This window comes from Melanerpes formicivorus, unplaced genomic scaffold, assembly GCF_026170545.1.
Source record: "Melanerpes formicivorus ecotype bairdi unplaced genomic scaffold, bMelFor1.0.p_v2 SCAF_70, whole genome shotgun sequence".
Taxonomy (NCBI): domain Eukaryota; kingdom Metazoa; phylum Chordata; class Aves; order Piciformes; family Picidae; genus Melanerpes; species Melanerpes formicivorus.
Window position 1 is genome coordinate 903,664 of NW_027142422.1, and position 26,612 is coordinate 930,275.

Below are 26,612 nucleotides of genomic sequence, written 5' to 3' on the forward strand. Positions count from 1 at the left end.
TCAAGTGTCTCAATGTCCTTCTTAAACTGAGGGCCCCAGAACTGGACAAGAAGAGAGTGTTACAATACCTGATGTGGAAGAACTCACTTGGGCCACACATAACATCTTTCCCTGCCTCACTAAGCAAAGGGTTGCACTGACTTTGCCAGCATAAATTGCAAACAGCATCAAGCTCTTCAAGGATCCTAATATCTATCACACATTCTGGAGGAATTTTTGCCAGAACTGGAGAACCATTTCCTGAGATGAGAATTATTTTTTTGCCACCTGCAAATTGCACTTTTGTGAGGAGCTGTGCTGAGGAAAAGAGAGGCAAGATGTTGGTGGGACAAACCAGAGCACCAAAGCTGCCTAGCTGACAGGTGAAATTTCTGTGACAGAGAGGTGTAGAGAAAAACTGAAAAGAACAAAGTTCAATTCCTGCTGGTTCTAACAGAGCAGTGAAATTGCAGCCTGTCAGTGGAAAAAGGAAAAAACCAGCGCTGCTCAGAGAGAAAAGGACAGGGGACACTGATGTGAAAATGCCAGGGAGAATCAGTCTCTGGATTACATTATTAAGTGCAAATGGGTTTTACCTGAGGGGGCTGGGAGCAGCCTCTTTAGGAGGCTTGCTGTTACTGTTTGCATTGCAGCAGCATTTAGAGGCATGTTCACAACCCATGGTACCAACCACAGCTTCTACAAGCACTGTGCACTGAAGGTGTTGTGTGTGTGTGTGTGTGCATGCATACAGATGTGGTCAAGCCCTCCAGGAACCCCAACATCGGTTTGGAGAAATGAATGGTAAGAAAGGGGATCAAAAGAAATGGCTCATCTGGGGAGTTTCATTTGAGCAAATGAAACACTTCTAAAGGTCCAGGGGAAGCATGGCAACAGCTGGGAGAAGCTTCTCTTCCTTGGCCCTCAAGTCCTGCATGTTTCTCCAGAAGGTGCTACTGGAGACCTTCAGTGGTAAAGGGTCCAAAGCAGGTTTCAGAGTTTCTCTGGCACTTTCCTGTGCACATCAGATCATGTATGATGCAACCTGTTCCATACCCCTTCCCTGCAGGTGTTCAAGGCCAGGTTGGATGGGGCCTTGAGCAACCTGGTTTAGTGTGAGGTGCCCCTGGCCATAGCTGGCACTGTGTGATCTTTAAGGACCCATCCAACACAAACCATTTTGTGACTCTGTGATGGAGCAGGAACAGCCTGAAGGCTGCTTTTTATTTATTGTCTGAGCTCAGAGTGTTGGTGCATGACTTTGTCCCTCAGGCTTGAACTTCCATTAAGTCAGCTCACACTGGAGTACTGCAAATGTAACAGAATTGAATTTGGGAAGGAGGAGGCTGATAAGACACTTGCTGCTACCAGCAGCGTGAAGCAGAGCTCTCCTGCAGCAAAGCTGCCCACGTTACCCACACCTGAAGTGCACCAAAAGCACTGACTGCAGACAGGGAACTTCTCTAGCTGGTTGCAGCTCTCATCTGGTAGTGGGCAGTTCCTATTTGTTGTGGTACTTAAGTGATGCCTGCAAACTACCAACAACCTGAAGCTCTGCAGGATGCTCCTGGTAACGTTCAGGCAGGACAGCGGAATGGGCACTGCAGCTATTGACACCTGCTCTGATTCTCAGCAGTGCTCTTGGAGAGAGTGTGGCAGACTCAGTTTGTATTTAAGCAATGCCTTGGACTATCATTTCTGAGGTGTTTTCATGTCTACCTTTGATCTGAAATGTGTTAATCTAATGAGTGGGTAGAGGAAATGAGTTACTATGGGAACGCCTTTCTGTAACTTACTGCCCCAGTTGGCTGCTCTGGCAATCGAAGCACGCTGCGAAAGGGAGGGGGAGCCACCAGAGACAAACGTGGATGTCAGTCTGAGAGGGAGCTTTGGAGGTCGAGGTGGAGGCACAGAGGATAACAGCAGACCTCTGGGAGCTGGATCATGTGCTCAAAGCAAAATAAGAGGAGGAGGAAGGAGCTGCGATCTGACAGTGATAAGGAGAAGCACTTACAGAGTGATAGTCATCTGGTGGGAGGGAGACAAAGCCTCTGCTGCTGCATTTCTTGGAGTGTAATTGGTAAGTGATTAAGGACAGCTGTTAAAACTTGAAGCTTTACACCTGTTCTGGTGATCTGAAGTACCTGAATGAGGTACTCCAGCATTAAACAGCACTTTGACTACATTTGATTCCCGCTTTCTGCTGTAGGTTTGCAGTAGAAGCCATCAGTACCAAAACCATGGGTGCATCTTCGACTGTCCTAGAGAGCAGTGGCACCTGCAGTGATAGCTGGTGCCCTCTGAGCAGGCACTGCTGGCTGGGAACCATCATCCCACACCGGTATGGTGTGTCCTCTGCACCCCTCTGAAACCCACGCACGAGGTAACGCATAGGGAGAGGGAAATGCTGAATTCCTTGCTATTGCTCATGTAACTCGGGGAGAGCTCTGCTCTGAGGGGGCATGTTTTCATCCTCTCTGATTTCCCAGGTGACCATCCTACCTCCCTTTGGCAGGTGGTTCAAGGAGGGACCTCCCTGACATCAGTGGGGTATCTCTGACCCCAGCCCTTCAGAAGCATGGAGCCAGGGTACGTGGGGCTGAGTGTGTGCCCACCATATTCTGGGGCTGGGGTTCCAACCCCCTGGCCTTTGGCCATGAAGCTCCACTGTCTGGCTGCTGAGTCTCCTTGCTGTAGCGTGGGAACATGCCAAGCTCTGTGGCTTCCTGAGTCTTGGCCTGACCCTAACAGGGTCTGGGGCCGAGAGCCTTTGCACTAAGCTGGCAGCCTGTGTGGTGCATCCACCCTGTTAGCAGGGTGTGGGTCAGGTTTTTTAACTGTATGACAGACAAAGCAAATCTTCTGGCCCTCAAAAACCAAAGTGTTTAGAAGGATTGAGTTGCTGTTTGCTGCCTGCAGGGGGAAAGGCAAACACTATGGCAGAGAGGGCAGCTTCTCTTCTCACTAATCACTTGCAGAAGATCAATGACTGGTGGTTCATGAAAAGAACAAAAATTGCACCAAATCTAGATAGATGCTTGGTGTATCCACACATCCCCTCATAAATGCTTCACTGAGGCTGTGTGCCCACAGCAGTTTCTCTCTGCAGCACCACAAGTTTAAGCAGTTACTCTCCTCTCTGTTCCCGCATCGGTGCCGCTTGCCTGCTTCTGTAAATACAACTATCTGTAGGGCCCCCGAGTGAAATGGATCAGCAAATTGATCCAAATCACAATAACCACGCTGAAAATGAAGTGTGGCTGAGGCTTGGAGGAGGGATTTTCATTTGTGGTCAGACTGAACTACAGTCAGATTGCAGAGCAGTGCTGCAGGCAGGTTAAGAGAATGGCAATATTGTACAGAGCATCACAAATAAAGTGTGTGTGTGGTGAGAAGGTGGCAATATAATTATGTTCTGCTCTATTGATCAAATTAGAAACTCAATTTTTTTTGAGGAAAAAATACCTTAAAGGTAATTAAGTCATGCAGGCATTTGCTGGCTTATGAATTTCTTGGAATAAGCATTCTCAGCACAGTGCAGCCTCTGTTGTAGTGCTGGCTTTAAAAAGACAGCTATGTTCTGGAGGTTAACATACATATGACATTGTCCTGGGTTAACACAGCCTGCTCTCACAAATCCCTCTCCCCCACACACAGATGGGAGGAAAAGTAACCAAACCAAACAAAACAATCTCTCTGGATTGAGATAAAGAATTTTCCTGGGAAGTATACAATGCACAGCTACCTTATCTTGCTTGCAAACAAAAAGTGCAGCAAAATGCCAAACCAGCAGCAGAAGCCAGGCAAAGCAGTCTCCCCCCACCCAAGCATGCAGCAGCCAGGGCAGTGGAAAAGACCAGCACCCCAAACCCAGGAACAGGAACCAGAACAGGAAGCCTCCCATGTTCCAATCTGAACTTCAAACCCCACGATGGCTCCAGCCAGCACTTTCACTTCGAAGCTGGCACGACAGAAGCATGGCATTGAATGGCAGCAGCAGATCCCACTCAACTCATGACAACTGTAGTGCATGGGTAAGCAATTTAATTTTTCCCTTAAGCCTAATTTTGTGGTATAAATAAATTAAGCCTAATTTTCGGGTATAAATAAATTAAGCCTAATTAATAAATTAAGCCTAATTAATAAAATAAGCCTAATTAATAAATGGAGCCTGATTTTATGGTATAAATAAAGACAAGTGCCTTTATTTTCACAAAATAACTGGAAGTTGTGATGCTTGTCAAAAATTCCACTGATCTGTCCCTTGAATTCACAAGCATTCTAAAGAGCTGTCAGCTGGTGAATCATTTATTTATTTGATTAGATTATTATTATTTGAAAGGGTTTCTGTTCTATCTTGAGCTTGAGGAAGGTAGATTCAGACTGGATATTAGAAGGAAATTCTTTACAGTGAGGATGATGAGGCATTGGAGCAGGTTAGGTTGCCCAGGGAGGTTGTTTTCCTACACATCGTCTTCTTGTCCTTCTCTTCTACTCCCTGGCTTCTACAGATGAGAGAGGACATGGCAGATGTCCAGCAACAACCTTTTCTTGGCTAGCGTCACCGAGAGAAGCTGACAGCTGGGAAGCTTATCTTGGAGAGGAAAAACGTAAAGGAAGAGCAGGAAGAGGAAATGGAACAAAATGGAAGTGGTTCAGAGTTAAGCAGCCTGTTAGGTGGCACTGATCTGAAATTAGCTTTGTTGCTATGAAAAGAAGAACACTTCTCCAAAGGGAGGTTCTTCATTTTGGTTGTGGTGACTGTTCTTCCAGCCAGGCAGCACACTTTGTCAGGCACAACAACTTCCCACAGTTTAGTCTGCAGAGTCCTTGTGGATGCTGAAGCACTGAGCAGCTCTTCAGTCTCTGCTGGAACAGCCAGTGTTATCAAAACATGGGGAGCTGTAGTGATTCCTGCAATTACTCTTGACTGAGTTATCACTTAGTGTTAGGAATTCCTCTCTCTCTTCCTTTCTCTCTCTCTTCCTTTCTCTCTCTCTTCCTTTCTCTCTCTCTTCCTTTCTCTCTCTCTTCCTTTCTCTCTCTCTTCCTTTCTCTCTCTCTTCCTTTCTCTCTCTCTTCCTTTCTCTCTCTCTTCCTTTCTCTCTCTCTTCCTTTCTCTCTCTCTTCCTTTCTCTCTCTCTTCCTTTCTCTCTCTCTTCCTTTCTCTCTCTCTTCCTTTCTCTCTCTCTTCCTTTCTCTCTCTCTTCCTTTCTCTCTCTCTTCCTTTCTCTCTCTCTTCCTTTCTCTCTCTCTTCCTTTCTCTCTCTCTTCCTTTCTCTCTCTCTTCCTTTCTCTCTCTCTTCCTTTCTCTCTCTCTTCCTTTCTCTCTCTCTTCCTTTCTCTCTCTCTTCCTTTCTCTCTCTCTTCCTTTCTCTCTCTCTTCCTTTCTCTCTCTCTTCCTTTCTCTCTCTCTTCCTTTCTCTCTCTCTTCCTTTCTCTCTCTCTTCCTTTCTCTCTCTCTTCCTTTCTCTCTCTCTTCCTTTCTCTCTCTCTTCCTTTCTCTCTCTCTTCCTTTCTCTCTCTCTTCCTTTCTCTCTCTCTTCCTTTCTCTCTCTCTTCCTTTCTCTCTCTCTTCCTTTCTCTCTCTCTTCCTTTCTCTCTCTCTTCCTTTCTCTCTCTCTTCCTTTCTCTCTCTCTTCCTTTCTCTCTCTCTTCCTTTCTCTCTCTCTTCCTTTCTCTCTCTCTTCCTTTCTCTCTCTCTTCCTTTCTCTCTCTCTTCCTTTCTCTCTCTCTTCCTTTCTCTCTCTCTTCCTTTCTCTCTCTCTTCCTTTCTCTCTCTCTTCCTTTCTCTCTCTCTTCCTTTCTCTCTCTCTTCCTTTCTCTCTCTCTTCCTTTCTCTCTCTCTTCCTTTCTCTCTCTCTTCCTTTCTCTCTCTCTTCCTTTCTCTCTCTCTTCCTTTCTCTCTCTCTTCCTTTCTCTCTCTCTTCCTTTCCTTTCTCTTTTTTCTACTGTATAATCAGCATTACTTCTGCTGCTTCACACTGTTTCTTTACTAGCAGCTCTTATTGCCAGAAGCTTTAAATGTTTAACAATCTGTCGTGGTGGCAATTTATTTTTCCTTTACTTGAAGCCATTTTCAGTGATACCTTCCAGCACCTGGCCTGCTCAGAGGCTTTAATATTCACTTATCTCTGCCTGGTTGGCCTCATGTTCTTTTTAATTACACACAGTAGCACAGGTTGGAAGGGACCTCCAGAGATCAGTAGGTCAGGCTGCCTCTTAATTCTCTTTCCCTCATGCTTTCTGTGCATGGAGATGCAGGCCAGCAGGAGCTGGTCACCAAAACCTGGCAGAGTAAAAGTTGTGTCATGGCTTTGACGGCAAGAATAAAACCCAGAGGAAGGCAGCAAGTGTTCTTGAACTGAAAAGAATGAAGAGTGAAGAATTACTTGTGGAAAATAAGGTATTTATTTAAAATGGAAAAATAACCTCCTTTGTAGTTGTGTGTCAGGGAATTGTCTCCTTTCCTCATTTTCAGTGCTCCTTCAGCTGTTTTGGGGGCAGATTTTTCATTAATGGAAGTGACTGCCTGCATTCCTTTTAGCACCTTGTCTGTGCCTGGTTTTATCCTGCCAGAGGAAACGGATAGATATTAATTCCTGGGGTTTTTCTTGTCTATATGATAATCCTGGCAAGATATTGACAAGCCAGTACAGTAGCTGCCTCTCAGGAAAGCTTTGATTGCACTAAAACATACACTGAAGTGCTAATCTCTTAACCTTCTGGAGTCCATTATTTGTACAGATAAGAATGGAGTTTTAAGTGACCTACAAGGTCTTATTGCCAAGATATAATCTAGTTAATATTTCCTCAAATTGAATTATGTGGGCTGCATACCATCCATTGATTTTAAAACCCCACATACATATTCTCCTTAATGGGGGTCACATAATAAGAGTCTTGACATGTTTTGGGTTGGGATTTGGGGTTGGGTTTTCTTTGTTCCCCTCCTTTGAATGGAGTCAGTTTCTAAGAGAAACTTCAGCATTTTGTTTTGTAAAGCTGTCACCAGCTCGGTGGCTTCTCAGCCAGCTCAGGCTTTGACCTCTGCACCACTTAGTTGAGGAAAACACAACTGCAGAATTAACTACTCCTGTGCCACTTAGGAATCAGTTTCTCATACTACATCAATATGAAAAAGCTGAAGGCTGCTTTGGATTATATCCTGAAGGACTGGTGCTGTGGCATTCATTCAAGGTGCATCCTTTGTGCTTTTGAAATAGACATTTCAGGAATCTTGCAAAAGAGAAATGTTGGGAAGTACTTTTTTTTTCCAGTTGTCCTTTTTGCCATGATTTATCATTTTTAATTCAATTCTTTTCCAGACCAGTAGAGGAGGAGGTGTGTGCACTGAGGAGACACCTTCAGCTATGACTCGTTTTCTGGAAGGTGAGCAAGGAGTCAGGCAAATTGATGTCAGGATAGAGTAGAGTAGGGTAGGATAGGGTAGGATAGAATAGAATAGAATAGAATAGAATAGAATAGAATAGAATAGAATAGAATAGAATAGAATAGAATAGAATAGAATAGAATAGAATAGAATAGAATAGAATAGTTCAACCATGTTGGAAGAGACCTTTGAGATCATCAAGTCCAACCTATCACCCAACACCATCCAGCCAACTAAACCATGGCACCAAGCACCCCATTCAGTCTCTTCCTAAACACCTCCAGTGCTGGGGACTCCACCACCTCCCTGGGCAGCACATTCCCATGGCCAATCTCTCTTTCTGTGAAGAACTTCTTCCTAACATCCAGCCTGAACCTCCCCTGGCGCAGCTTGAGTGGTGTTGGATAGGAAGGTCCCAACTTTGTCATTGCCTCACCTGGTCACATCTATGGCTTCACTCTGCAAAATCTTTGTTCTGTGTGTTTGGGAACTCCACAGCCATATTCTCCTGTAGATCTGTGTGTCCCCAGGCTGTTAGCTGACCTCCACTCAGTATTTATTGATTGCCAAGGTAAGTGGCAAAGAAGCAACAAAGGGGAAGTGGAGTGTGGAGGTCCCTGCAGGGACACTGTTTTAAGTCTGACTGTGGACCTCAAAGGGAAGTTTGGATGCACCCATCAATGATGAGCCTTTCAAATCTGCCCGGCCTCTTTAAGTTGCTTTGTTTTTAAAGCAGATCGTTTCAACAGTAATACTGGTTTCAGAGGCTCTGCGAGTTGTCTACCGAAACTGCTCCTCTAAGTTGGCTGGGGAGGAAGGGAGTAGGTTGTTCAATGTAAAAGAAGTTGTTGCCTTTCTTTAAAATATTTTGCAGCACACATGAAGCTGACAGCGTTTGTCTGATCCATTGTCATCACTGAGAATGCTTCATTCACACAGAAGCTTTCATGATAACCCCAGGGACTGCTGAGCTTTAATATAAGATGTTTTTCTCTTTATCTGTGATTTTTCTCTCATGATTTCCCCTTTTCTTTTCTACAGGTGTCTCGGTTCTGTTGCTATGATGTTAATTTTTCTTTTCCACATGAAAAGGTGTCAGCAAAGCAGTGGTGTTTCAAGCAGTTCTCTGGATTTCTAGGGTCTGATTCTTACACAGACAAAGCTATTTCTCGCTAAAATTATGTTTGGGGCTTGGTACTGAACAACTTGATCAATCAATAGCTCCTGGTTGATAGAGGAAATAAATTGGGTTTGGTATGTGATAATCCTCCAGTTTTCCCACCACCTAGCAGAAGGTTCCTACCAAGGTGGGAGTGTAGAAACAGAGGAGCTGACAGCCTCAGACAAATGAACAATTAAGTTGGTGTGCTCAGGTCTGTGGCAAGGCAACAGAACAAGGCAGAACACGTGCCTGGAATAGCAAAATCCTACATGCCAGTGTAAAGTGTCCCAGGAGAGCTGCAGGACAGACACTGCATGGGAAGTAAGCTATGCTCTCATTGCAGCAGATTAGGCTGCTTATCAGTAGCCTAAAACTTGGCAATATGGGAGAATGAGCCCAGAATGGTTTGCCAGCAGGAAAGTACATTTCTAAGGCAAAATTCTGTTTGCTTTCAGGAAATATGTTTTGAAGCACTCCCTGGTCAAAGAGGAAGAGGCCTGACATGTTGCAAAGAGCAAAGCGTGGGAGCTGGCAGCAGAAGGTCCTTTGATCGCAGGTTGCAGCCTGGCTGCTGGTGCCAGTAAGTCATGCAGGATTTCAGGTGTCACCACGACCCAGCACCATGGGTGGCAAAATGGCAATGAGAGAAGTTTATACTCGTGGTATCTTTCCCTTCTGTTTGCCAGCCACACTGAAACGTTTGCTTCTCTTCCCACCTCAGAAAAAGCAAACACATGTAGTCAACCTAGTGCTCTGCCCTGCCCCTCCAGGGCAGTTTGGGCAGAAGAGCAGGGTAGAGTAAGGTCAGACCTTAGGAGGAAGTTCTTCACAATGAGAGTGGTGAAATATTGGAACAGGTTGCCCCGGGATGTGGTTGAAGTTCTATCCCTGGAGATAACCCAGGCAAGCCCTGGGCCTCCTGATCTAGTTGGAGGTGTCCCTGCTCACTGCAGGTGGGTTGGACAAGATGACCTTTGAGGGTCCCTTCCAACCCCATGCAATCAGTGAAGAGCTGCACTGGGACAAGCCTGAGAGCCTGAGCAGATGTGAAAGACATGGCCCCCAGTCAGGACCTGATTTCAGGTTTGGGGACAAGTTCAGATGTTTGCTTTGGAAGTACCTTTCTCTTTTCTCTTCTCATTTCTTCCCCCCCCCCCCCCCCCCCCTTGGGGATTTGTTTCTTCCCTTAGTGTCAAACACCTGCAAACTCTTTGGTGGAAAAGAAAGCAGGTTGTGAGTCATGAATAGGATTATTGACTAAATACCTCTTGTGGGATCTACACTGCTGGTGCCTGTGCCAGAAAGCACATCCTGGCTGTACAATTTTATTTCTATTTCCATGGAAGAAGCAGTTTAAAAAATCATTATCACTTCTGTCTGAGGGGATGGTGTTTGATGTGGCAGTCACTGGGATACAATAAACAGGGGGCCCCAGGGTGCCATTTTACTCAGACAGTTTTCAGAGAGGAGCCACAGTTTCTGCTGCAAAGCACTGTTGATTTACATGGATTTTCTTGTCACATGCTTTGGCAAAATGTATCAGCTTCTGCTTCTTAGCATCAACAAATAATGCTTGACTTGCAAACCAGCTCCGTGGCAAGCACCCAGCCACAGGAGGCTTTGGGAACTGACTGCATAGAGAAGACTTTCATCTCACCAGTTTGTGAGATGCTGTCCCTGCAGTGGCTGTCTGCAGCTGCTCTCTGATCCTTGCACTTGATTCATTGCCCTCTACAACTACCTGAAGGGAGGTTGTAGCCAGGAAGGGGTTGGTCTCTTCTCCCAGGCAACCAGCGCCAGAACAAGAGGACACAGCCTCAAGCTGCACCAGGGGAGGTTTAGGCTGGAGGTGAGGAGAAAGTTCTTCACAGAGAGAGTCATTGGTCATTGGAATGTGCTGCCCAGGGAGGTGGTGGAGTCACCATCCCTGGAGGTGTTCAAGAGGGGACTGGACGTGGCACTTGGTGCCATGGTCTAGTCATAAGGTCTGTGGTGAGAGGTTGGACTCGATGATCTCCGAGGTCTCTTCCAACCTTGGTGATACTGTGAGACTGTGATTCTCAGACACTGAAGCTGTTCAGGCTGGTAGCCTTTACCAAATTCCAAGCAATGAAAAGTAAATATGTAATTTTCCCCCCATTTCCATGGAAATGCCTTACAGGGCTCTTGAGCTTATTTGTGCTCTCATGTCTGAACCTCCTCTTTCCTATCATAGGACACTGGTATCTTTTCCTTCACTAAGTAGGCCTTTCAAAATGCTGACTTTGGGAGGGGAAGGCAGCTTACTTTGTGTTTTTCCTCTGTAGCCTCCTTGTTCATAATGAGCTTAAATATAAGGAATATAAACCCATCTGGGAATAAAATTATGCACTGGGTTCACTATAAAAAGTCATTACATTATAATCAAACTGTCACTTGATGAGATAGTGGGAGATGAAATGCAACATAAGCTGCCAAGAGAGGAGGATGGCTTGTTCTTTTAAGCACTATCCATGGCACAAAGCAGTGAAGAAACTCTGAACTGTGTACAGGAAAGCTTCTGGAGCTGAGGAGGGGGGACCACAGTACTAGGATCTGTGAGACAGATATGCTGTCTTCTGGTGGGATGGTGAACCTTCAGCCATATACAGCCCAGTGCCTGTGCAGGCTTCTGCTGTCAGTAGACTGGCAGCCCAAGGGTGTTTGAACACCAGGTGGTAAACACCCAGGAAATGTACAGAATGAGTGCATCACATTTTGCAAGGACCTCCAGTCTCTGAGCACCTCTGCTTACTTCCTGAACTGTCACCCTTCTCTGCCTCACCTGAAGCATGTGTGCCCCACCAAGCTGTCTGCCCTCTTCAGAGGAGGCTGAATCATGCTGCAGGTTAAACATGCAAATGAATCAGAGAATCTGAAGAGTTGCTTTGTCCATATCTTGCCCTTCCTTGTGGCCCCTTGCACCCCATGGTGCCTCAGCATGAAAGGAAATGCCTTAGTTGAGAGGAAATTCCTGGTCCTGTGTAGCAAGGAGTATGCACAGCCATGGAGTAGATGGCAGCATTGTCATGGGAGTGATTTTCTTCCAGCCTTCTGGTCCTTGTCATGTAAACTCTGTTCCTGTTGTGGAGCAAAGACCTTTTTCCCTCCTGACATAGTATTTTAAATGTGAGTCTGTTCCCTGCTTTCCTTTCTCTGGCAATGTACTCATCTTAGCCTGAAAGCAGGAGTGACAAAGTCAGCCTAGTAGGTTTGTGACGCTGTGTGTACCTGGGGAGGCTACACACAACTTGTGAATTCTAGCCTGACTTCATGACTTTGGTTTTGGAGCCTCACATTTGTAGCTAGTGTAACTTGTTTTGTCTTTTTCTTCTGGGTCCCCTGTGTCCCTCCCTACCCTAACATAGAATCATGGGCAGGGACACCTCCAACTAGACCAGGTTGCTTGAGCCCTTATCCAAACTGGCCTTGAACACCTCCAGGGAGGGTGCATCCACCACCTCCCTGGGCAACCTCTTTCAAGGTCTCACAAACTTGTGTTGCTTCCTTCAGCTACTGTGCTGAAAAGAAAGCAGACATTTATGAGCTGATCTGCTGAGGTCTGTCCAAGGCCTGATGATTTTTCCTGATCCTGAAAGGAAGAGAAAATATAGGAGCTTTGTATTTCTTCTCTGTAGGGGTGAGGGCACACAGCCTCTGCTGCAGCTTGACACCGAGTTGTAAGGGCTGGACTTGCCCCAAATGCACTAACAGAGCAGGATTGTTTTCTACTTGCTGGATGCATTTGCTCCTTGCTTTTGTTGGAGGTGCTATAGGTCCCTCAGCTGTCACCAAAGGCCCAGGCACTAGTTGTTCTGTAAGCTGAAACCTGCCTTTCTGAAGTGGCTGAGCACCTCTCTGTTTGGGCTGTGCTGTTCTCCCTTTCTGTCTCATCTTGATTCTGAGATGCATTGTATGGGCAGGATGGCTCTGAAACTGTTTTGCTGTTCATTACCAGAATCCACAGCAAGTGGTGAGGCTGATAATTCATGTAGCTTCTCTCTGTTGTTTTTTTTCTTCTTCTTCAAGCATGCAGAGACAGAGGAAAATTAATATCACACCTCTTATAAGCCTGTCCTTGTGACTGATGTGAACTCTCCTAGAAGCATGCCAAAACAAAATGCCTTGGAAAACATGACAAACTTATAGGAGGACTTGTAGGAAAAGAACTTGGGCTAGGTAATCTCCAGAGTTTAAATAGAATATCAGCTCAGAGGTGTGTGATGAGCTCTGCCTGCAGAGAAGGAAGCCTTTTCTGTGCCCCCTATTCTTCAAGCAAAGGCAGCAAGGCATGCATGAAAAGAAATCACTGGGCTTAATACAGTATTGGAGTAGAACATGCTCTGAAACCTAACCTGTGCAAGACCTGGGGAGTTGGCAGCTTTCGTATTTCTCAAATGAGAAGCTGCTGATCCAGTTGCTTACTTTTCTGCTCAATTATCTTGATTATTCTCCTCTTTGTCAAAACACACTATTCCATTTTTCACCCTGTAGATTAAAGCCCAACAATCAGGATCTTTGCTGCCTTGTTAATAATGAAGTGCTCATGGCTTCACTAGAAACAATGCAAGCTCTTTACACTCCTGACCTGTCTTAAACCAGATCTGTAAAGCACAACAAGCCCAGTGAGAAAGTGTTAGTGAAGAAGGAATACTTGATGTGTTAGTGAAGAAGGAATACTTCTTCCTTATAATGCTTAACAGCAAGTTCAGCTCAAAATTAGAGGCTTCAACATTCCAACTTGATTTTGCCTCCAAACCTTATTGGCTGGCACTGAGTTCTCTGCAATGTAAATCCCACTACCCAGCACTTGGGTTTCTAGCCTTAGAATCATAGAATCAATAAAGTTGGAAAAGATCTCAGAGATCATTAAGTCCAACCTATCAACCAACAGCTCATGACTAACTAAACCATGGCTTCAAGTGCCACATACAACCCCTTTTTAAACACCTCCAGGGACAGTGACTCCACCACCTCCCTGGGCAGCACATTCCAATGGCCAATCTCTCTTTCTGGGAGGAACTTTCTCCTCACCTCCAGCCTAAACCTCCCCTGATGCAGCTTGAGACTGTGTCCTCTTGTTCTGGTGCTGCTTGCCTGGGAGAAGAGACCAACCCCCACCTGGCTACAACCTCCCTTCAGGTAATTGTAGACAGCAACAAGGTCACCCCTGAGCCTCCTCTTCTCCAGGCTAAGCAACCCCAGCTCTCTCAGCCTCTCCTCACAGGGCTGTGCTCCAGACCCCTCCCCAGCTTTGTTGCCCTTCCCTGGACACCTTCCAGCAAGTCAACATCTTTCCTAAACTGAGGAGCCCAGAACTGGACACCAGACTCAAGGTGTGGCCTGACCAGTGCTGAGTAAAGGGCACAATGACTTCCCTGCTCCTGCTGGCCACACTGCTCCTAATGTAGGCCAGGATGCCATTGGCCGCCTTGGCCGCCTGGGCACACTGCTGGCTCAAGTTCAGCTGCTGTTGACCAGTGCCCCCAGGTCCCTTTCTGCCTGGCTGCTCTCCAGCCACTCTGACCCCAGCCTGTAGCACTGCATGGGGTTAGTTTAGCTGCTGGCCCTCATCACACAGCCTTTCCCAAGTGAGTTTCCTTCAGTAGCTCATCCCTGCTGCTTACGAGCATGCTTTGCCCTTGCCTGCCCGGAGAGATCATTTCGAGCACAACCGCTTCAAAAGGCGCAGGGTGATAAACAGTGAGTTAGAGAAAACTCAGGAATCAGAAATAACACAGAGTTTACTAGGAGGCAGAGAGTCCCAAGGGAGCTTTTTATGAAGGGAACATAAATCCAGTGAGTTGCAGTTGTTATGACCCATGGATGTCAAGGCTCCGGAGGAGTGACTTCCTGGGCCGTTTATAACATGAGCAAATTACACCCACGTATGAAACTGAAAATAGAATGAGAGCTCTGCTCTTAGAAAAGTTTTGCACCTCGCTGCCATAACCTTGAAATTAATCTTTCTTCCTTTAGCATTCTCATATCTCTTGCAAGTAACGTTGCTGTGCTAGCTGTTGAAGCAACTTTCATGCCAGTGCTCCTTGGCAGCCATACTGGGAAGATGCTGATGAGAGAGGAGAGGTCACTTACAGGGAGCTGCTGTGCCAGATGACTGTTGCCCTCATTGTGTCCAAAGGAAAAGTCTGATTTTGTGGAAGCTGCCAATGGACTTGGTTGAGAAAATATTCTGAAAGATAGCCTTATCTTTCACAGGCTGCCTAATTAAAAAAGCTAATTGAAAATCAGCTCAGAATGAGCTTTTTCCCTGTAGGCATGACCTGTGCTCAGGCTTCAAGCAATGCTTTTGAGACATCAAAATATGTAGGCAGTGATCATAGACTGAGAGCAGATGACACCCATCTTAAGCCTCTCCAGGATGTACTTGAGAATGAAACCCTGGACTGATTCAGCCTTTATTTGCCCTACAGACACCTGGGAAACTTAGAGCAGTTTATGGGCTTTCCATCACAAAGACAGGGCTGAGAGTCACTAGCCTGGAAATGAAATCCCAGCTTACAATAATGAGAAGTATATCATGAGAACATGATAAGCACCCAGTAAAATGAATGAGATTTTTAATGGACTCCTGCAGGAAAGACGATGTCTTAGTTGAGCCATGATGTCCTTAAATCTCTGCACCAGTGAAGATTCAGGCAGCAGCAAAGGCAAGTGAAGCTGGATGGTAAGGACACTGAGGATCTTTATGAAAGAGCAGAGAGAGAAGAGAGCAGCTCCCAGAAGCACGGTGTGACTGGTGTCACACACATTCCCCAAAGGATAACTACGATGAAAAACAACCAAAGCCAAGTCTGGACACTTCCTGGCCTTCCAAGTTAGCAGCCTGGAGTGCCTCTGTATTTCCTGGAGGTGTTCAAGGCCAGGTTGGATGAAGCCTTGAGCAATCTGGTCTAGGGGAAGGGGGGTTGGAACTAGATGATCTTCAAGGTCCCTGCCAACCCAAAACATTCTACGAATCTACGAATGTATGTCCCCATTCCCAGGTGAACCTACCTGCATGTGAAAACTAGCTAGTTCCAGAGCTGAAAAAAAGGACTGATGTTGACCAAAACCATCCTCTCTGTTAACATTTGCTGCCTGTGCAGTAGCTCCACTTATTTTCTCACCCTCACCCATTAGTCTGATGAATCGCTTTATCTGTGCCAGGCTGAGTAGGTAAGCTGGAAGTATCACAGTATCACTTAGGTTGGAAAGGACCTCGAGGATCATCGAGTCCAACCTGACACCGCAGACCCCATGACTAGACCATGGCACCAAGTGCCACGTCCGATCTCCTCTTGAACGCCTCCAGGGATCCTATCCTGAAGGTAAATAAAGGGGAAAGAGGGACTCAGATGTTGAGCTGAAGGGTGGGAAGGTGGAGCTGGCTGCCCAGGTTTACAAAGCCTGTGGGAGCTGAGAACAGAGCTTGGGGTACTCGGAGTCTGCTGAGTAGCTCCACGTTCCTTTTGGTAGCTCCACAGAAAACTAGGGTATTTATTTATCTATTTATTCAGGAATATCATCTGCCTGGGCTTGCTTGTGGCAGGGCAAACTCTTTTCTGAAGGATGACATACGAGATCATGATATGCAGCTGAGCTTCCTGATGGCTGAGCTGGTTATTTGTTAGCCTCCCGACTGAACGTTCGCAGAGGTCCTGTCGTAATGGCTGCGGAGAGGACAGATGTGTAACAGTCACTCTGACTTATGCAGATGAGGAGAGGGAAAATGGACTTAGGTAATGGGGATGTCATAAATACCTCTGAGTTATGAAGTGCTGTGTTATCAGAAAGGTCAGGGGTAGGACACAGTGATTGCTCACAGCCTCACAGTCATTACGAGTCCCTTCTCTAATCCCTTTGGTCCTTTTGTACCTTCCACAAGCAGAGAGCTGGAAACGGAGTCTGGTGAGGCTCACACCCTGAGAGAAACTGACTCCAGCAGAGGTGGCTAACTGGTGGCAGTCCTTCCCCATATGTTGGTGTTACAGTGACAGGTATGGCACATATTCAGATGCATTTCTCCAAGAGACACGAGGCCAACAAGTGCTTGTTGGTTTCCAGCCTGCCAAAGATTTCTATTGATGGCAAAAATCTCCAGGAGGCACTCACAGAGGGGAAGAGTCAGTGTGGGCATCAGAGCCACCACACCAGAGTGGGACAGAATCACAGAATGCCAGGTTGGAAGGCACCACAAGGATCATCTGGTCCAACCTTTCTAGGTGATAACATAGTTGAAATGAGATGGCCCAGCACCCTGTCAAGCTGAGTCTTAAAGGTGTCCAATGTAGGGGAATCCACTGCCTCCTTTGGGAGATGATTCCAATGTCTAGCTGTTCTCATGGTGACACATTTTCTTCTGTATTACAATGAGAATCTCCCCAGCAGTAACTTGTACCCACTGCCTCTTGTCTTTTCCATGCAGAAGCTGAGCAAGGGTGAAGGGGTGGCTGTGCAGGCAGCCCAGTGATAACTCCTAGTTGCCTTACTGGTTTAGGTCTCTTTGCTGGATTTTGGGGTTAGCTCTCCAGGGCTGCTGGTCTGAGCTCATACTCTGCTTGTCTCAGGAAAGCAGTGCTGGGTGTGGTTAGAGAAGGATCTTAGGGCAAGTAGAAACAGTTCTAATGTTTATGCCAGAGATAGAGGGTGCAAGGCTGAGGAACAAATACAGTGATTACAACACATAGAGAAGGTATATGATGATGAATGTGCAGTTGTGTTGCATCTCCTTCTGTAGTGCTCTAATAGAATCTTTGTAACAACATCTGCTCATTTCTTCTGAAGGAGGCTCAGGGGAGACCTTATTGCCATCTACAACTACCTGAAGGGAGGTTGTAGCCAGGTGGGGGTTGGTCTCTTCTCCCAGACAACCAGCACCAGAACAAGAGGACACAGTTTCAAGATGTGTCAGGGGAGGTTCAGGCTGGAGGTTAGGAATAATTTCATCATAGAAAGCGAGATTGGCCATTGGGATGTGCTGCTCAGGGAGGTGGTGGAGTCACCATCACTGGAGGTGTTTAGGAAGAGACTGGATGGGGTGCTTGGTGCCATGGTTTAGTTGATTAGATGGTGTTGGGTGATAGGTTGGACTCCATGATCTTGAAGGTCTCTTCCAACCTGGTTAATTCCATTCCATTCCATTCCATTCCATTCCATTCCATTCCATTCCATTCCATTCCATTCCATTCCATTCCATTCCTCCATTGGCTTTTCCCAACTATTTAACAGCAGGGAGTACTCAGGGAACATCAAGTAACTCAAAAAAGCTAAAGCTGCATGTGGACAAATAGTTCTGTACTTGAGAAATCATTTTTCAGGCAAAATTATTGAACTAATTGGCTGTAATTGCTGAATCACTTCCTTGCATTTGTGTTTTACAATTTCTCTTGCTCAGTTGTGCTCCACCACAATCAATGAGTTGTCTCTCAGGTGTGACTGAGGGGTGGTGTAACATTGATAGTTGTTAACTTTGCCTCCATGGGAACAAAATCGCTTCAGGAACCCTAAAGTTGATTTTAGGGTTAAGAAAGGCAACAGCATTCAGGTCCACAGGGATCTTCCTGTTCTGTGTCTGTTAGTAAGCAATTAAGGAGAGTGTGGCTTGTGTTTGGAAGGAGCTGCTCTCTGGGCTTCTAGACAAGAAGCTGACTATGAAGATCTGGTACCTAACATTTTGCAGCTGATTTGGTGCCAGAGTGATTGATTTTAGGCTATGGAGACATTATTTATAAGCTTAAAACAATAGGAGAGCTTGTCATTACGGGGAAGTTTCTATTTGTCATGTTTGCCATTACCTTGCTGCTGATAGTGGCTTGCTGTTGTGATTTATCAGAAGTCGATGTTGATGATATGAAGGATATGAAATAGAGTACCCTTCTGTGAAGCTCGGCTTCAACAAACCTGCCACTCCACATTTCTCAGTTTTGAAGTGTTATAAGACTGTGGTGCTGCTTTCATGACCAGTTCAGCTTGTCAGGCTGATGGAATACTCTGTTTAGCATAAGATTTGTAGCATATGCACAATCGTGGCCTGAACCAGAGGAGAGACTATCCACAGGAGTTCCTCATGAGTGTGGTATCTACAGTCCTATTTACTCAGTTCTTGGAGGCACAGAGAGAGTGCTGAAAAGAGCAAACAAAGCAACACAGGGGTGGGGAACAACAACAAAACAAACAAAACCCCCTGAAACGCTCCTTGCCGTGTTGGCATGTCTGTTTAAGGACAAGGAGTGTGTGAAACTCAGCTCTCTTGAGCAGGATGGCCATTGGCAGTCTGGATGGCAGGAATCTCCATTGCATGGCCCTTCTGTATCATCATTGTATCCATTGTGATTATCTTAAGCTGCTGTTCAAAGCACCCAGCAGTTCAGGAGCTGGTGACTGTTTCTGCATCTGCAGGATGAATTTCTGCTGTTTCCCAGTGTTTCTCCTATACAGAACTTGGCCAATTCTGCAGCAGTAACTGTCTGGGGAATTCCTTGGACAGGCAAATATCCCCATGGGATGCTCACTGGCATACTGAAGCAGAGATATTGTTCTATGCATATCAGGGATCTACCCAAGTTCATTTCCCAAACTCCCTCCTGACTGTCTCCTGGGAAAGTTAGTCACACATTTTGCTATGACAGTGACAAGTGACAAGTCATTTGGTCAGCACTATGCCTCACATCCATCTTTTGTCTTATCAGTCCACTACTGCTTCTGTGCAGAGACTAACCAAGGATCTGCTGAAAATCTGGAACTCAAGGCATTAAGGACTCAAATGGATTGGATGTGCACACAGGCACACTCTTGAGCACACCTCAGTTGTAATTACAGAACAAAACTTCAGTTTCCTCCTTGTTTCTCACAAAGTAAATGCAATAGCTCTTGCCAGCCAATACACATCACAGTAATTTACAAGGTGTATTTCCATTCTAGCTGATGCCCCAGGAAATGGTGGCTGCTTGCCTCTGAGCTCACACACCAGGAACTCCTCCATTTCTGCCATCACTGGCTAAAATAAGTCATTTACATCGATAAGTGAAGCTCGGTGGTTTCATATGCACAGCACCGCTGCCTGCTCAAAGCACAGCTCTCATGCATTTTCTGTAAACCAGAAAACATAGCTGCTCCTGGAGCTGTGCCTTGAATTTCAACATGAATTAAATAAAAGCAGCATTTTTTTTGAGGATATTAGCTTAGAAACTTAACACTGCCCTTCTTCACTCTCCGTTCCTCCTTACTCACGACGCTTCGGGTCTGTAACACGAGCAGTCCTTTACAACGCTTGGGTCAGTGACTGAAACCAAAATCAATGCAGCTTCTTCTGCTGAGGAAATATTGGGAGAGATTCCTGGAAATGCCTCAACAGTTGAAGCATCTAACTAAAGGTGCCACATAACACCTTAGCAATCATTCAGTACTTTTGATCTGCAGCTCCACGTGGCAGAGGAGTGAGAAGCCAATCTGGTGCTAGGCAGCCTCTGGCAAACAGAAATGGATGTGCAAAAGCCACACAATTCACACTGGCATTTTCTACAAACAAAGGCAACTCTACCCTGCTCAATGATTGAAAAAAATCCCTGTGCCATGAACATGCATGATGATGGACAGCAAAAATGCTTTGTCTTCCTTGCACTGCTTGTTCAGGTTTCACGACTACAGCTTGCTGAATTATTCATTGGAAACAGTTCTTATGGTGGAGGTCTCCTTTTCACACTCAGAAGCCAAGAGATGCTGTGCTTCAGTTAGAAGAAGCTGTCATATGATATTTGTTGGGCCAAATCCAGCACTCAGCTACTGTGTTGGGATGAGAGAATCAAAATGTTCCTTAGTGGAATCACAGATGTAGCTCAACAAAAATCAGTCTTCTCCCTGGTTTATCAGGCAGTTAGGTGCCATGCAGCCTTCTTATCAGCCTATGTGTGCTCAGCTTGCTACAGGAACTTGTTGCTCCCTAATCTTGTACCATAGGTTACCCAGGGAGATAGCAGAGTCACCATCCCTGCAGATGTTCAAGAAACATGTGGACATGACACTCTGGGATGTGGTTTGATGGCCATGGTGATCTTAGGTCAGTGATTGGACTTGATGGCCTCAGAGGTCATTCCCAACAGAAACAATTCTATGATTCTGTATCTGGACACACTTCTCTCTTCATGGTTCTTCACCTGCATCTAGTGATGGAAGTGCACAAAAAAAAGCCTGAAGGCAAGCTGTGAAACTTCACCATCATAGTGTTCTCCCAGATGACCTCCCAACCTGTTCAAGGCTTGCTTTGATAACATGAAACAAATATCTCTGGCCAGCGTATGTGAAACTTGGTTTCAATTAGCCAGTCACTGCCATGCCTGTTCAAACTGGTCACTGAGAGTTTTATCTCAGCAGGCCACAAATGGTTTTGCACAGGTCACCAGCTCTGGAGTGCAAGTTCCCAGTGGCAAGGAAAAAGCTGTGGAGATTTCTTTCACAAAAGCATTGGTGGTGTTCTGCTGGGCAGCAAGCAAGCTACCCCAGTCAGCTACTGCACAGTTAGTCTCCAAAGTGATGAATCATGCAAAGACTTAGTTCCTTGTGACTGTCAGCACCTTTGGTGAAGTACAACTAGACTGTGACCATCTTGCATATGGACAGCACATTCAACCAGCATTGTTGTAAGGAAGGGGAGGAAATCTCATACTTTTGGCTATGATGCCAGTAAAGGTCTTTAGTGAGTTCATCAATTCCTTTTAAATGTGAAGATAAATAGGGTGCACAAGCCAGATTCTTGTTTTAGGTAGGGTCTCGTAACTCATAAGCAAACCCCATGATATGAGAGACAGCCTGCTCCTGCTGGTCACACTATTCTTGATGCAGAGAGGGACCTGGGGGTACTGGTTGATGGTAGGCTGAACATGAGCCTGCAGTGTGCCCAGGCAGCCAAGAAGGCCAATGGCATCCTGGCCTGCATCAGGAACAGTGTGGCCAGCAGGAGCAGGGAGGTCATTCTGCCCCTGTACACTGCACTGGTTAGGCCACACCTTGAGTCCTGTGTCCAGTTCTGGGTCACTCAGTTTAGGAAAGATGTTGAGATGCTGGAAGGTGTTCAGAGAAGGGCAACAAAGCTGGGGAGGGGTTTGCAGCACAGCCCTGTGAGGAGAGGCTGAGGGAGCTGGGGTTGCTTAGCCTGGAGAGGAGGAGGATCAGGGAAGACCTTACTGCTCTCTACAACTACCTGAAGGGAGGTTGTATCCAGGTGGGGGTTGGTCTCTTCTCCCAGACAATCAGCACCAGAACAAGAGGACACAGTCTCAAGCTGCAGCAGGGGAGGTTTAGGCTGGGTGTTAGGAAGAAATTCTACATAGAGAGAGTGATTGGCCATTGGAATGGGCTGCCTGGGGAGGTGGTGGAGTTGTTATCATTGGAGGTGTTTAGAAGGAGACTTGATAGGGTGCTTGGTGCCATGGGTTAGTTGATTAGGTGGTGTTGGATGATAGATTGGATGTGATGATCTTGAAGGTCTCTTCTAACCTGGTTAATTCTACTCTACTCTACTCTACACACTTGAATGACAGTTTAACTATTCTATATGCTATAAATGTGAATGACAACTATAAACATTTTATCTGTGTTCTCTAGGGGTGGAGAAGAGAAAGAAATCTTCTTTTCTTCTAGGGAAAAAAAAGAAATCCCCAATCCCAGACATCTTCTTTTAAGCTCTAAGTGTTCAAATTTGTTCCTTGTCTATTTCCCACTGGTTGTCCTACAGTTTTCTGTGCTAGGTTTTACAGTGCACTAAATATGTTGGTGTTGTATTGCTTTCCTTGAGCCAAAAACCACAGGTGGCTGCTCAGGTACACATTTGTCAGTGAAGCTGCTGCGTGCAAGAGGTAAGGAGTCAAAAGAGAAAACCAAATAAAGGCTAGGGAAGGGGAAGAGACTTCAGCACCTACTTATTTTTAAGTCATTAAATGTTAGCAAAAGATTCATGAGGAGCTTCAAATGAATGTTTGAATAATCCAATTGATTTAAATATGGCTAAGGAAATTGAGAAATTCATCTGACAAAGGGCAATATTTGCCCAACAGAATGTTACTTTGCAGCATGTGAAGGAAGGAATTGCCACCCGCCCCTCTGAGCTCCAATTTCTGGTTTTTAAAACCATCCTAAATAGAGAGTTTGCTTTACATGAAGCAAAACTAGCTCCTTTCTGCTGCCCACCCCTCGATTTATAGGTGAGACAGGTGAACAGGGGAATTACTGTTTTCCAGACTAGTAAAAAAGTGGCCTGAGCCAGCCTCAGCTCCAATACCTCATAGCCTGAACCCAAATGGAGCAAACTCCAGACGTGGTGGAGCAAACCTACAGCTCCTCAGCTGGGCTGCTGACACCTCACCACTGTGAGACGAGCCAGCAGACCATATCTATGCCCTGGAAAATCTGCTCCCTGGCTTATTTTCCTTTTCTCATCTCACTCTCCTTGCAGGTCTCTGTCATCAGCACTGTGACCAAGGGGTGGCTTCTCGCTAGGGCTGCTTTTAGAGCACCTTATTCTTGAGGCTTTCTTGTCTTGGGACTTTCTGCTCTTGGTACCCAGCTCTCAGATGCCCATAGGCTTTCCCTGACCTCAGAGCCTTGCTGCTGGCATGAAGGAGAGTCCCTGGTGTCAGCTTCTTAAAGCCAAACACCAGAAAAAACACAACAGCAGGAAACCCCATGAGAGGGACCTGGCCCATGCAGGCAGCTGTGTGATACCCTACTAGATCAACCAGTCCCTGTGTGTCCCATAAATCTTTGTTCAATGGCAGGAACTTCAAGATAAATAAGCAAGTAGCATAGCCCATGTGCACTCATGAGTGTAGCAGCTGAAGCTGCCTCATAGGGGACCACAAATCCAATAGGCAGCTACATTTAAAAGAGCAAAACCAGTAAAAGTCCATTTGAAATAGCTCCATGTGCCAATACCAATGACTCCATACGTGTCAGGAGCAGCTTTTGAATACCATAAATCACTCCTTTGGATTGCTGGAAGGAGAGGAGGTTTGGTCAGATGTCAAGAGATAGCAGGCTGCAATAACTCATAAAGACACTTGCCTCACATTCACAAGTGGAACATTTCCAGAGATAAATATCAGGATAATGGAGTCATTATCCAGGCTTTCTGGCTGAAGAGTAAATCTTACAGAACTGATTTTTTCTTCTTCTTCTTCTTCTTTTTTTTTTCAGTCCCTAAGAAGCAATAAAGGAGAGATCCTGCCTCCAGCACTGTGCAGGCATGTGTTTGTGTTCAGTGCCTCAGAAAAGGCTTTTGAAAAGTTGAGTTGCTATGGAGAGAGAAGTCTCCTCGCCCCCACCACTGGCTCTCCTCCCCTCAACAAACAGAGAGCACCATGGCTTTCTGCACCCTGCCCTTGCAGCGTGCTTCAGCACTGCTTCCAGCCACCAAAGGCATGGATCCCCACTTTTGTCTTTTGGCAGGAGGAACAGCTCAGTGGAAGCTCTAGCTTCACTGCAGGAAACTGACAAGTTTAAATCCTGACCTGAGACCTCTCTCAAAGAGCTCCAGTGGAAGCCAGGGAACAAAATGCAACAAATTGGTTGGCTTTGCCTCCAGAGGGTAGAAGCCACCAAAACCTGGTGAAGCCAGGTCCTGCTGCAGTAAAAAGCCACACTTCAAAAATGAGACTTGCAACATACTCACTACAACCCAGAGGTAAATTGAAGTGATCACCTCTCAGTGACTCAGGTTGGGCCAGTGTGAAATAAGCTTTTTAGAGGCAGGCACATCTCTGATAGAAACAGACTTGTTATTGAGTTCCCATTGTACAGGAAACTCTATTGCTCCTTGCAAGCTCTCCCTGAGAAGTGTCACAAACTGGAGCAGGCCCTGGAGACTCTAACTGCTCTGGCCAGCATTTAGAAGAGGTTCACTCAAGGTTAGAATGAAGGCCTGGTATTGCTTTTCTGCTGCTTCCTTGCAGGGTAAATGTAACTTCCTTCACCACAAAGCTTGTTAGTCAGCAGAAGTTATAAAGCCTTTATGGAAAATATCATTGTATTCAATTGCATCAGGAGGAAAAGAGAGTTGCAAAACGGTGCCTTCAGAGATGTAAATACAGCACACAGCATTTCCTCGAGAAGAGGAAAAGTAACATAAAAGAAAACCAAGCAGACACATGCACTTGTTTCTGGCAATAGGATTAAGACACCTGATAAAATGTGTGCAAGAGAGAGTTGGGATGTTTCGAGTGAGGCTTCAGTGTTTTCTTTAAAGAAATGTTATTTCAAAAATAATCCTTAAGGGAGACGTCCCCCAAAATTAAAAACCTCATCTTGATGTTTTCTTCCCTGCTGATTAGGGCAAAACTGAACAGGAGAGTGGTTAGAGAGTGGTTAGAGAGAGTGGAGGATTTCTGCTGTGCCAGAACTCAGAGTATCTGAGACATGTTTGGGTCAGCTGTTGAATTTAGTCTTTGCTCGGATTTTTTATCATGTAGATGAGTGCTGCTTCAAGACTTAGAATTCCCACTTTTTGCCACAGCCTGTTTATTCATCTAGAATAGACTAGGATAGAATAAACCAGGTTGGAAAAGACTTTTGAGATCATGGGGTCCAATCTATCATCCAACACCATCTAATCAACTAAACCATGGCACCAAGCACCCCATCCAGTCTCTTCTTGAACACCTCCAGTGACGGTGACTCCACCACCTCCCTGGGCAGCACATTCCAGTGGCCAATCTCTCTTTCTGTGAAGAACTTCTTCCTAACATCCAGCCTAAACTTCCCCTGGCACAGCTTGAAACTGTGTCCTCTTGTTCTGGTGCTGGTTGTCTGGGAGAAGAGACCAACCCCCACCTGGCTACAGCCTCCCTTCAGGTAGTTATAGAGAGCAAGAAGGTCTCCCCTGAGCCTCCTCTTCCCCAGGCTAAGCAACCCCAGCTCCCTCAGCCTCTCCTCACAGGGCTGTGCTCCAAACCCCTCCCCAGCTTTGCTGCCCTTCTCTAGTTGTGCCTTATAAGGAGTACCAGACTATTTTAAGGCTGTGAGGCAGAAGGTGATAGGAACAAACAGGTTTTCCATAGCTCTACCAGTTTCATACATATAAAGCATACACAGAACAAGAACAAGAAGGCAAGGCATCCTTTTATCCAGCACTATTGCAAATAAAATGATTGTTTATCAATACATACATAATGCCCTTTACAACCCCACTGTAAACAGTGAGAGCTGAATGAATTTCAATTACGCAGCCCAACGCTGTTGTGCCATCCATCCCATAAATCAGACCTAGGCACAGGCCTATAAGCTCTTGCTGCCTCACTGATTTTTATTGCTGTACCAAATGATAACTGGAAACCATATAGAACAAGGCAAATTAAGAATCTATTGGGGGAGAATGCAATTGGAAATGAACATCCTCCTGGAAGCTGTGCTCACCAGCCAAATGCCTTGTGAGATTTTATCTGCCGTGCACAATGGGATGATATTCCTATGCATATAGAGCTAAATTAATTTTCCCTTATCAGCATAAAAATGTGACTGGCCAAAATAGATTAGAACTGCATAATATGTTGGATCACATTTTATTTAGGTGAAGAGGGAAATATTTAATTTCAGTGCTGGAATGCCATCGAGCTGAATAAATGATTGAGTTCAGACAAAGGGATTGTGCTTCCTGGGGTTTTGTGCTTTTGTTAGGTGAATGAAATGATCTCTGCGTTCCTGACAAGACGAGGATTTTCTCACTTGCAGAACAGTGAAAAGACAACAAAATAATTTCTCTGCAGGCAAAGAGAAACTTCTCTTCCCAAGGGAGTCCTGTCTCAGTCTCTGAAAGGTTATTGAGTTCTGTGCTGTTCAGTCTGTTTGTGCAGTTTGTCGAGGGTAAGGGGGGTGAGGTTGTCTGTGTCCCACATCCTGTCGTCTTGTAAACAGCTGTCATTACCCACATCTGTGAACAACAGCTTGGTCCACAGAGGCTAAGCAACTGACTTCAAAACAGCCCAGTCAGGTGCTACAATTAACCTGGCATTTGCTATAAGCATTACATTTGCCTTTTCTAGCAGCAGTTTGAGCTCACCTGCAATTACTCTG

At 45.7% G+C, this 26,612-nt stretch overlaps 1 protein-coding gene and 1 long non-coding RNA gene across 13 annotated transcripts in view; both read left to right on the forward strand.

Moving 5' to 3' along the window:
• The first annotated feature begins 1,792 nt into the window (after positions 1-1,792).
• Positions 1,793-4,108, forward strand: LOC137453665 (uncharacterized). Its single transcript, XR_010990435.1, has 3 exons — positions 1,793-2,059; positions 2,189-2,362; positions 3,637-4,108. It is a non-coding gene; the product is annotated as an uncharacterized lncRNA (long non-coding RNA).
• A 1,825-nt stretch (positions 4,109-5,933) lies between these two features.
• CD96 (CD96 molecule) overlaps positions 5,934-26,612 on the forward strand; it is a 59,506-nt gene continuing 38,827 nt past the window's right edge. For 7 of the 12 annotated variants that reach the window (XM_068163086.1, XM_068163075.1, XM_068163083.1 and 4 more), the window contains exons 1-4: positions 5,934-6,385; positions 7,308-7,371; positions 8,414-8,855; positions 8,990-9,114. The gene's annotated coding sequence lies outside the window, so the exon portion shown is untranslated. Of the gene's footprint in view, positions 6,386-7,307; positions 7,372-8,413; positions 8,856-8,989; positions 9,115-15,711; positions 15,884-16,440; positions 16,553-23,981; positions 24,229-26,612 lie in introns of those variants that run through there. The other 5 variants (XM_068163076.1, XM_068163077.1, XM_068163078.1 and 2 more) reach the window with 5 other exon arrangements.